The 11,489-nt window shown below is 42.5% G+C and overlaps 1 non-coding gene across 1 annotated transcript; it reads left to right on the plus strand.

Moving 5' to 3' along the window:
• Positions 1-10,940: 10,940 nt before the first annotated feature.
• trnaf-gaa (transfer RNA phenylalanine (anticodon GAA)) lies at positions 10,941-11,013 on the plus strand. The gene has a single exon. It is a non-coding gene; the product is annotated as a tRNA-Phe (tRNA).
• Positions 11,014-11,489: the final 476 nt, after the last annotated feature.

Raw genomic sequence — 11,489 nt, forward strand, 5'->3', positions numbered from 1 at the left:
TCACACATTTTTATTGACATCACTAAGGCCTTTGATCTTGTCAGCAGAGACGGCCTCTTCAAACTGCAATGGAACACAGGCTGCCCTCCTGACCTCTTGGGCATCATCTCTTCTTTCCACGAGAACATGCACAGTTCCATCAGTTACAATGGAGCAACATCAGACGCTTTCAAGATCAGCAGTGGGGTAAAGCAGGGCTGCGTGCTGGCGCCAACTCTCTTAGGAACAGAGGAACATAGGAGTAAGCTATTCAGCCCGTCGAGCCTGCTCTGTCATTCAATTCGATTATGGTTGATCACCTACCTCAAAGCCCCTTTCCCATGCTATCCCCATATCCCTTGATGTCATGAGTATCAAGATTTCTATCAATTTCTGTCTTGAACATGCTCAATGATTGAGCTGCCACAGCCCTCTGGGGCACAGTATTCCAATGATTCACCACCGTCTGAGTGAAGAAATTCCACCCATCTCAGTTTTAAATGGCCTACTCCTTATTCTGAGACGATGTCCTTTGGTTTTAGACTCACCAACCAGGGCAAACATCCTGTCTACATCCACACTGTCACGCCCTGTAAGAATGTTGTCAGTTTCAATCAGATCACCTCTCATTCTTCGAAACTTTAAGGAATACAGGCCCAGTTTCCTCATAAGACAATCCCACCATCCCAGGGATTAGTCTGGTGACATAAAAACAAGAAATGCTGGTACCACTCAGCAGGTCTGGCAGCATCTGTGAAAAGAGAAGCAGAGTTAACGTTTCAGGTCAGTGACCCATCTTTGGAACTGACATATATTAGAAAAGTCACAGGTGATAAGCAAGTGGGGTGGGGGTGGGGCAAGAGATAACAAAGGAGAAGGTGTAGATTGGACAAGGCCACATAGCTGACCAAAAGGTCATGCAGCAAAGGTAAACAATATGTTAATGGTGTGTTGAAAGACAAAGCATTCGTACAGATTAGGTGTTAATGGACTGAATATTGAACAGCAGGAAGTACAAACCTGAAAAAAACAGTAGGTAAGCAAACTGAACAAACTGAGATGAAATGAAATAAATGCAAAAAAAAGATTAGTCTGTTGACCCTCTGTTTCACCCCCTCTATGGCAAGTGTATCCTTCATCAGATGAGGAGACTAAACTGTACACAATACTCCAGTGCGGATTCACCAAGGCTCTAGACAATTGCAGCAAGACATCTTTACTCCTGTACTCATGACCCCTCGTGTGGGTACAACATACCATTTGCCTTCCTAATTGATTGCTGCACCTGCACAAGAGCTTTTAGTGTCTCAGGAACAAGGACACCCAGGTCCCTTTGGACATCGACACTTCCCAACCTCTTACCATTTAAGAAATACTCTGTCTTTCTGTTTATTCTAACAAAGTGAATAACTTCACACTAATTCACATTATATTCCATGTTCTTGCCCATTCACTTAGCCTCTCCAGGTCCCCTGGAAGCCTCTCTGCATCCTCCTCACAACTCACACTTCACCGAGCTTTGTGTCATCTGCAAACTTGGAAATATTACATTTAATCCCCACATCCAAATCATTTATATAGGTTGTTAACAGCTGTGGCTCCAACACTGATCCTTGCAGTACCCCAATAGTAACAGCCTGCCATCCCGAGAAGGACCCGTTATTCCTGCTCTCTGTTTTCGGTCTGTTAACCAATTCTCAATCCATATCAGTATATTATCCCCAAGCCTATGTGCTCTAATTTTGTTTACTCACCTCCTGTGTGGGACCTTACCAAAGGAAAATACAAATACCACACATCCACTGGTTCTCCTTTATCTGTTCTATAGGTAACATCCTCAAAAATCTCAACAGGTTTTTCAAACCTGTTTTCCTTTTCATAAATCTATGTTGACTCTGCCCAATCATGTCATCATTTTCGAACTGTCCAGTTATCACATCCTTTATAATTGACATATACTTCTCCATGCTGCTATTGTACACTTTCAATTACTCAGATATAGGTGTTCACCTGCACATCAGAGCTGACGACAAGCTGTTCAACTTGGCAAGACTGTGCGCCAAGACCAAAGTGGGTAAATTCCTAGTCTGTGAGTTGCTATTTGCTGATGATGCTGTGCTGACATCCCATAATGAAGTTCAGTCATAGCAGCTTGTAGATCGGTTCTCCCTGGCCTGCAAAGAGTTTGGACTGACAATCAGCATCAGGAAGATGAAAGTTACGGGCCAGGACGTAGAGACTCCACTTTCCATCAACATCGACAACCTAACTTTGCAGGTTGTCAACAGCTTCACATACCTTCAATCAACAATCACCAGCAATCTGGCCCTTGATGCTGAAATCAGCACCAGGATTACCAATGCTGCAGCTGTCATGTCAAAGTTGAGAAGACAAGTGTGAACCGACAGCAAACTGACCGAAAATACAAAGCTCCACGTGTCCCAGGCTTGTGTTCTCAGCACCCTCCTTTATAGTAGAGAAGCATCAACAACTTTTACAAGCCAAAAAAAGCGGCTGAACAGCTTCCACCTCCACTGCCTCAGATGGATACTGGGCATCTCCTGGCAGGACAGAGTGCCGAATGCGGAAGTACACCAGCGTGCAGGGATCCGCAGCATGTTTGCCCTCTTGAGTCAGCGGTGACTCTGTTGACTGGGCCAAATGGATGACGGTCACATTGCCAAATACATGCTCCATGGTGAGCTTGCTATCAGCATGAGATCAACAGCTCAGGGGAAGAAATCAAGTCATTTGGAGAGGTTTGAGTGAATTCAGGAGAGTGGGCATGGATTTATCAATGGGAGTTCATGCTTGACGAATCTAACTGCATTTGTTGATAAACTATCTGAGAATACCGATGAAGGGAATGCAGTGGATGTTGTTTATATGGATATTACGAAAGCATTTTATGAAGTACCACATAAAAGGGTGGTTAACAAAATTGGGGTTCATGGATTAGGAGGGTCAGTGTCCATTTGGATAGTAAATTGTTTTAAAGACTGAAAACAGCGAGTCATATTAAATGGTTCTTGGTCAGACCGGAGGATAGTCGACAGTGGTGTTCCCCAAGGGTCAGTGCGAGAACCACTGCTTTTTTTGCTGAAGGTAAGTGACTTGGATCTTGGAATACAGAGTAGAATCTCAAAATATGCCGATGACACCAAACTTGGAGGAGTGGCAAACAGTGAGGATGATATGAACTGCCTGCAACAGGACAGTGATAGGCTAGCAGAATGGGCAGACAGGTGGCAGATGGAATTTAATAGTGACAAGTGTGAGGTGATGTATTTTGGCATAAAGAATAGGGAGAGGCAATATATACTTAATGGCACAGTTCTAAAGAGTGTGCTGGAATAGAGGGACTTGGGGTTCATGTGCACCGATCTTTGAAGGTGGCAAGACATATTGCGAGAGTGGTTAGCAAAGCATATGGGATCTTGGGCTTTATAAATAGAGGCATTGAGTACAAAAGCAGGGAAGTTATGCTGAACCATTATAAAACTCTGGTTAGGCCCCAATTGGAGTGTTGCTTCCAGTTCTGCTCAGCAGACTTTAGAAAGAATGTGAGAGTCCTTGAGAGGATGCAGAGGCGATTTACCAGAATGGATCCAGGGATGGGAGATTTTAGTTACAAGGTTAGGTTGGAAAAGCTAGGATTATTCTGCCTATATCAAAGGAGATTGAGTGGAGAATTGATAGAGGTGTATAACACCTCTAGAGAACAGGCCATCCTGGACTGGGTATTGTGTCATGAGAAAGGATTAGTTAACAATCTTGTTGTGTGGGGTCCCTTGGGGAAGTGCGCCCATAATATGATAACATTCTTCATTAAGATGGAGAGTGAGAGAGTTGATTCCGAGACTAGGGTCCTGAATCTAAACAAAGGAAACTATGAAGGTATGAGGCGGGTGTTGGCGATGATAGATTGGGGAACGTTACTTAAAGGGTTGACAGTGGATAGGCAATGGCTAGCATTTAAAGAGCGCATGGATGAATTACAACAATTGTTCATTCCTGTCTGTGCAAAAGTAAAACAGGGAGGGTGGCTCAACTGTGGCTGACAAAAGAAATTAAGGAAAGTATTAGATCCAAGGAGGAGAAATATAAAATGGTCAGAACAAGCAGCAAACCTGAAGATTGTGAGCAGTTTGGAATTTAGCAGAGGAGGACAAAAGGATTGATTAAGAAGGGGGAAATAGAGTATGAGAGTAAGCTAGCAGAGAACATAAAAACTGACTGTAAAAGCTTCTATAGATATGTGTACAGAAAAAGTTTAGTGAAGACAAATGTGGGTCCCTTACAGTCAGAAACGGGGGAATTTATAATGGGGAACAAAGAAATGGCAGACCAATTAAATACATACTTTGGTTCTGTCTTCACAAAGGACGATACAAATTACCTCCCAGAAATGTTGGGGAACATTGGGTCTAATGAGAAGGAGGAACTGTATGAAATCTGTATTAGTAGGGAATGTTTGGGAAATTGATGGGATTGAAGGCCGATAAATCCCCAGGGCCTGATAATCTACATCCCAGAGTACTTAAGGAAGTGGCCCTTGAAATAGCAGATGCATTTCTGGTCTTTTTTCAAAATTCTATCGACTCTGGAACAGTTCCAATGGATTGGACGGTAGTTAATGTAACTCCACCATTTAAAAAAAGAGGCAGAAAGAAAACAGCGAATTATATACCGGTTAGCCTGACATCTGTCGTGGGGAAAATGCTGGAGTCCATTATAAAAGATGTAATAGCAGAGTGCAATAATAACTCGTCTCCACTCCTAGTATTTCTAAATCCCACACATTCACTATAATGTGAACAATTATTTCCTGTTGTGTCTCTCTCAGATTTGTAAACTTCACTGTATTGGAGTGAGGTGACATCTAGTGGCGGGAAGCAAGAACTGCAATCAAGCAGCAGAAACTCCACAGTCTGTCAGGGTTAAAGAAACATTGCAATGTGAGGATACAGCGAAGTGGTTTGATTGGGTAGATGGAGACATGATTCCACTTGTGGTGGTGTCTGAAGCAAAGGCCAGAAATACAAAATTGTCATTAATAAAAGAAATGAGGAATTCATGAAAAATGTAGCAACGAAGTGAATGGTTAGAATGTGGATAGAATAGAAAGTGAGATTGGATGGACAGAAGCAGTCTGAAAGGATGGCTGAAACAAAAGGTGAGTGCCCTGAAACGTTAACTGTGTTTCTCACAGCACAGATGCTGCCAGAGCTGCTGAACATTTCCAGCACTTTCTGTTTTTATTTCAGCATTTGCAGGATGTTGCTTTGATCTGAAAAAAAATGGATGATTGGCTGGGGGGTTCCAGTGAAATTTCACAGCAGCTAATAAAGCCTGACCTGTCAGTGGCTCGTTGGTCTAGGGGTATGATTCTCGCTTTGGGAGTATGTTTAATTAACAGGTGAGAGATCCTGGGTTCAAGTGCCGGACGAGCCCTGGTCTGCTGGCATTTTTAGATTAAGGTTATCTATGGTTTCAACCTTGCAGAAGGTGGAATTGACTTCCATACGGAGCTGGCTTGAGGACCAGACAACTGGATTCAAAGAGCTTGTCGACAAAATTGCAATTAACTAAATGTACAGATAGCCAAGTGGGAATATAAAGTTGTTGCTGTAATTGTGACCTGACTCCAAAAACAACAGGACTAGGTTCTGGACTGGAATGGAATGGAATTCTTCAGTGTTTCTGTTGTTTGGCTTGCATTGACTCATCGATTTTCTTGTTTTTCACTTTGTCGATGCCTTTGAATAATTGTGGATCGTTCTTCAGAGTGTCTTCTTTCACCAGGTAGTTCTGACCTCTGATGATGTTGATTGTAATCAGCTTCAATTCGCTGATAGTTTTGGAAGTGAGCAGATTTCCTTTGCTTGAGTCTACAACATGGAACTCAGTCTGACATGTGGACCCATGGGAGGATTTGAATGCCACCCCTGCGTTGGAGTTGCATCCATCCAATAAGAGACCGAGTAGAAGTGACAGTTCTGTCAGTCGAATATGAGACTTTTAATGGCAGGGTTGTGAGTTTGAGTGCCATTCTGTTTTTCCCTTTTATAAGGCTTCATGAGCAGAGAGTACAGGGAGTGTTTGAAATGAGCAAATCTCGCTTTGATTCAGGACTCTTACCTCTCTGCAGCATCTCACTATGAAAGATTGAATTTGATCTCATTTCATTCTCAGCTCAGGGTCTGTGCGGCTCATTGGCACTTCTGGCTGTCTCCCGCTTCACAATCCATCAGTACTGAGAAAGCAATGGGGAATATTACTCACATGTTGTGTTCTTTAATTTTTTGGAAAACTTGAATGTATGTATTTTCTTCCAAAACAAGGACACCAAGCCGTTGTTAATGTAGGGCTGAAATAGCTCACTTGGGAGAGCGTTGGACTGAAGATCTAAAGGTTCAATCCCGGGTTTCAGCAATTTCGCTTCATTTTGCGTCCCTTGCCTTGGTTCTGATTTTCCAGTTGCACAATTTACTTTGAGATGATTTCCCAAGCACCAGTGGATTGAATTTGAGAAACAACACAGAGTCATTTACAACATCGAAGGTGGTCATTTGGCCTATCACGTCCATGCTGGCTCTCCCCGGAGCAAACTAGTCAGTTCCACTCACCAGCTCGATCCCTTTCCTCCTGCAAGTTTCTTTCCTTCAAGTATCCATCCAATTTCCTTTTCAAATCATTGATTGTCTCTGCTTCCACCACACTCGTGGGCCAAGACATTACCACCCACAACATAAAATATTCCACCTCATCAAGGATGGGAAATACTTACATCTTCTATATTTGCTTATTCTCTATTTCTGTGAGAATAGACTGGCAGTCAACATGAAAGGAAACCCAAAAATCTTCGAGCAGCATGTAAATGATAAGTGGGTAGTAAGAGGTTGAGTCGGGCCTATTAGGGACAAAAAGGATAATATATGCTTAGAGGTGCAGGGCAATGTTAATCTACGTAATGAGTACTTTGCATCAGTGATCACTAAGGAAGTGGAATTTGACAAAATATCAGTTGAAGTGAAGAAAGTAGAGGCAATGGAGAGAGTACAAATTCGGAGAGGGAGGTACTAAAAAGGCTGGCTGTGCTTAGGGAAGATAAATCACCTGGTCCGGATGGCTCACATCCCAGGATGCGAAAGGAAATGCGGATGCAGATAACGGAAGGGCTTGCTATAATCCTCCAATCTTCCCTGGATACGGGGGAGGTGCCAGAGGATTAAACAGTGGCAAATGCGACACCCTTATTCAAGAAAGGGTGTAAGGACAGTCCGGGTAACTACAGGCTAGTTAGATTAACAGCAGCGGTGGGTAAGGTTTTAGAAAGAGTAATCAGGGTAAAAAATCAACAGTCACTTGGAGAGGTTCGAGTTAATTAAGGAGAGTGAGCATGGATTTATAAATAGGAGTTCATGCTTGACTAATCTAGCTGCATTTTTTGATGAACTAACAGAGCAGCTTGATGAAGGGAATGCAGTGGATGTTGTTTATATGGATTTTAAGGAAGCGTTTGACAAGGTACCACATAAAAGGGCGGTTAACAAAATTGAGGTTCGTGGTATAGGAGGGTCAGTGTCCAATTGGATAGAAAATTGGTTTAAGGACAGAAAACAGCGAGTCTTATTAAATGGTTCTTTGTCAGACTGGAGGATAGTCGACAGTGGTGTTCCCCAAGGGTCAGTGCTAGAACCACTGCTTTTTTTGCTCAAGGTAATTGACTTGGATCTTGGAATACAGAGTAGAATCTCAAAATATGCCGATGACACCAAACCTGGAGAAGCGGCAAACAGTGAAGATGATATGAACTGCCTGCAACAGGACAGTGATAGGCTAGCAGAATGGGCAGACAGGTGGCAGATGGAATTTAATAGTGACAAGTGTGAGGTGATGTATTTTGGCATAAGGAATAGGGAGAGGCAATATATACTTAATGGCACAGTTCGAAAGAGTGTTCTGGAATAGAGGGACTTGAGGTTCATGTGCATCAATCTTTGAAGGAGGCAAGTCATATTGCGAGAGTGGTTCGCAAAGCATATGGGATCTTGGGCTTTATAAATAGAGGCATTGAGTACAAAAGCAGGGAAGTTATGCTGAACCATTATAAAACTCTGGTTAGGCCCCAATTGGAGTGTGGCTTCCAGTTCTGCTCAGCAGACTTTAGAAAGAATGTGAGGGTCCTTGAGAGGACGCAGAGGCGATTTACCAGAATGGATCCAGGGATGGGGGATTTTAGTTACAAGGTTAGGTTGGAAAAGCTAGGATTATTCTGCCTTTCTCAAAGAAGATTGAGTGGAGAATTGATAGAGGTGTATAACACCTCCAGAGAACAGGCCATCCTGGACTGGGTATTGTGCAATGAGAAAGGATTAGTTAACAATCTTGTTGTGTGGGGTCCCTTGGGGAAGTGCGCCCATAATATGATAAAATTCTTCATTAAGATGGAGAGTGAGAGAGTTGATTCCGAGACTCGGGTCCTGAATCTAAACAAAGAAAACTATGAAGGTATGAGGCGGGAGTTGGCTATGATAGATTGGGGAACGTTACTTAAAGGGTTGACAGTGGATAGGCAATGGCTAGCATTTAAAGAGCGCATGGATGAATTACAACAATTGTTCATTCCTGTCTGCGCAAAAGTAAAACAGGAAGGGTGGCTCAACTGTAGCTTACAAAAGAAATTAAGGAAAGTATTAGATCCAAGGAGGAGAAATATAAAATGGCCAGAACAAGCAGCAAACCTGAAGATTGTGAGCAGTTTGGAATTTAGCAGAGGAGGACAAAGGGATTGATTAACAAGTGGAAATGAGCTTGCAGAGAACATCAAAATTGACTGTAAAAACTTCTGTAGATATGTGAAGAGAAAAAGAGTAGTGAAGACAAATGTGGGTCCCTTCCAGTCAGAAACGGGGGAATTTATAATGGGGAACCAAGAAGTGACAGACCAATTAAATACATACTTTGGATCTGTCTTCACAAAGGAGGATACAAATTATCTCCCAGAAATGTTGGGGAACATAGGGTCTAGTGAGAAGGAGGAACTGTATGAAATCAGTATTAGTTGGGAATGTTTGGGAAATTGATGGGATTGAAGGCCGATAAATCCCCAGGGCCTGATAATCTACATCCCAGAGTACTTAAGGAAGTGGCCCTTGAAATAGCAGATGCATTTCTGGTCTTTTTTCAAAATTCTATCGACTCTGGAACAGTTCCAATGGATTGGACGGTAGTTAATGTAACTCCACTATTTAAAAAAAGAGGCAGAAAGAAAACAGCGAATTATATACTGGTTAGCCTGACATCAGTCGTGGGGAAAATGCTGGAGTCCATTATAAAAGATGTAATAGCAGAGTGCAATAATAACTCGTCTCCACTCCTAGTATTTCTAAATCCCACACATTCACTATAATGTGAACAATTATTTCCTGTTGTGTCTCTCTCAGATTTGGAAACTTCACTGTATTGGAGTGAGGTGACATCTAGTGGCGTGAAGGAAGAACTGCAATCAAGCAGCAGAAACTCCACAGTCTGTCAGGGTTAAAGAAACATTGCAATGTGAGGAGACAGCGAAGTGGTTTGATTGGGTAGATGGAGACATGATTCCACTTGTGGTGGTGTCTGAAGCAAAGGCCAGAAATACAAAATTGTCATTAATAAAAGAAATGAGGAATTCATGAAAAATGTAGTAACGTAGTGAATGGTTAGAATGTGGATAGAATAGAAAGTGAGATTGGATGGACAGAAGCAGTCTGAAAGGATGGCTGAAACAAAAGGTGAGTGCCCAGAAACGTTAACTGTGTTTCTCACAGCACAGATGCTGCCAGAGCTGCTGAACATTTCCAGCACTTTCTGTTTTTATTTCAGCATTTGCAGGATGTTGCTTTGATCTGAAAAAAAATGGATGATTGGCAGGGGGGTTCCAGTGAAATTCCACAGCAGCTAATAAAGATTCATCTGTCAGTGGCTCGTTGGTCTAGGGGTATGATTCTCGTTTAGGAAGTATGGTTAATTAACATGTGAGAGATACTGGGTTCAAATCCGCGACGAGCCCTGGTCTGCTGGCATTTTTAGATTAAGGTTATCTATTGGTTTCAGCCTTGCAGAAGGTGGAATTGACTTCCATGCGGAGCTGGCTTGAGGACCAGACAACTGGATTCAAAGAGCTTGTCGACAAAATAGCAATTAACTAAATGGACAGAGAGCCAAGTGGGAATATAAAGTTGTTGCTGTAATTGTGACCTGACTCCAAAAACATCTGGACTGGAATGGAATGGAATTCTTCAGTGTTTCTGTTTTTTGGCTTGCATTGACTCATCGATTTTCTTGTTTTTCACTTTGTCGATGCCTTTGAATAATTGTGGATCCTTCTTCAGGGTGTCTTCTTTCACCAGGTAGTTCTGACCTCCGATGATGTTGATTGTAATCAGCTTCAATTCGCTGATAGTTTTGGAAGTGAGCAGATTTCCTTTGCTTGAGTCTACAACATGGAACTCAGTCTGACATGTGGACCCATGGGAGGATTTGAATGCCATCCCTGCGTTGGAGTTGCATCCATCCAATAAGAGACCGAGTAGAAGTGACAGTTCTGTCAGTCGAATATGAGACTTTTAATGGCAGGGTTGTGAGTTTGAGTGCCATTCTGTTTTTCCCTTTTTTAAGGCTTCATGAGCAGAGAGTACAGGGAGTGTTTGAAATGAGCAAGTCTCGCTTTGATTCAGGACTCTTACCTCTCAGCAGCATCTCACTATGAAAGATTGAATTTGATCTCATTTCATTCTCAGCTCGGGGTCTGTGCGGCTCAGTGGCACTTCTGGCTGTCTCCCACTTCACAATCCATCAGTACTGAGAAAGCAATGGGGAATATTACTCACATGTTGTGTTCTTTAAGTTTTTGGAAAACTTGAATGTATGTATTTTCTTCCAAAACAAGGACACCAAGCCACTGTTAATGGAGAGCTGAAATAGCTCAGTTGGGAGAGCGTTAGACTGAAGATCTAAAGGTCCCTGGTTCAATCCCGGGTTTCAGCAATTTCGCTTCCTTATGCGTCCCTTGCCTTGGTTCTGATTTTCCAGTTGCACAATTTACATTGAAATTATTTACCAAGCACCAGTGGATTGAATTTGAGAAACAACACAGAGTCATTTACAACATCGAAGGTGGCCTTTTGGCCTATCACGTCCATGCCGGCTCTCCCCGGAGCAATCTAGTCAGTTCCACTCACCAGCTCGATCCCTTTCCTCCTGCAAGTTTCTTTCCTTCAAGTATCCATCCAATTTCCTTTTCAAATCATTGATTGTCTCTGCTTCCACCACACTCGTGGGCCAAGACATTACCACCCACAACATAAAATATTCCACCTCATCAAGGATGGGAAATACTTACATCTTCTATATTTGCTTATTCTCTATTTCTATGAGAATAGACTGGCAGTCAACATGAAAGGAAACCCAAAAATCTTCGAGCAGCATGTAACTGATAAGTGGGTAGTAAGAGGTTGAGTCGG

Source organism: Heterodontus francisci, unplaced genomic scaffold, assembly GCF_036365525.1.
Source record: "Heterodontus francisci isolate sHetFra1 unplaced genomic scaffold, sHetFra1.hap1 HAP1_SCAFFOLD_43, whole genome shotgun sequence".
Lineage (NCBI taxonomy): Eukaryota > Metazoa > Chordata > Chondrichthyes > Heterodontiformes > Heterodontidae > Heterodontus > Heterodontus francisci.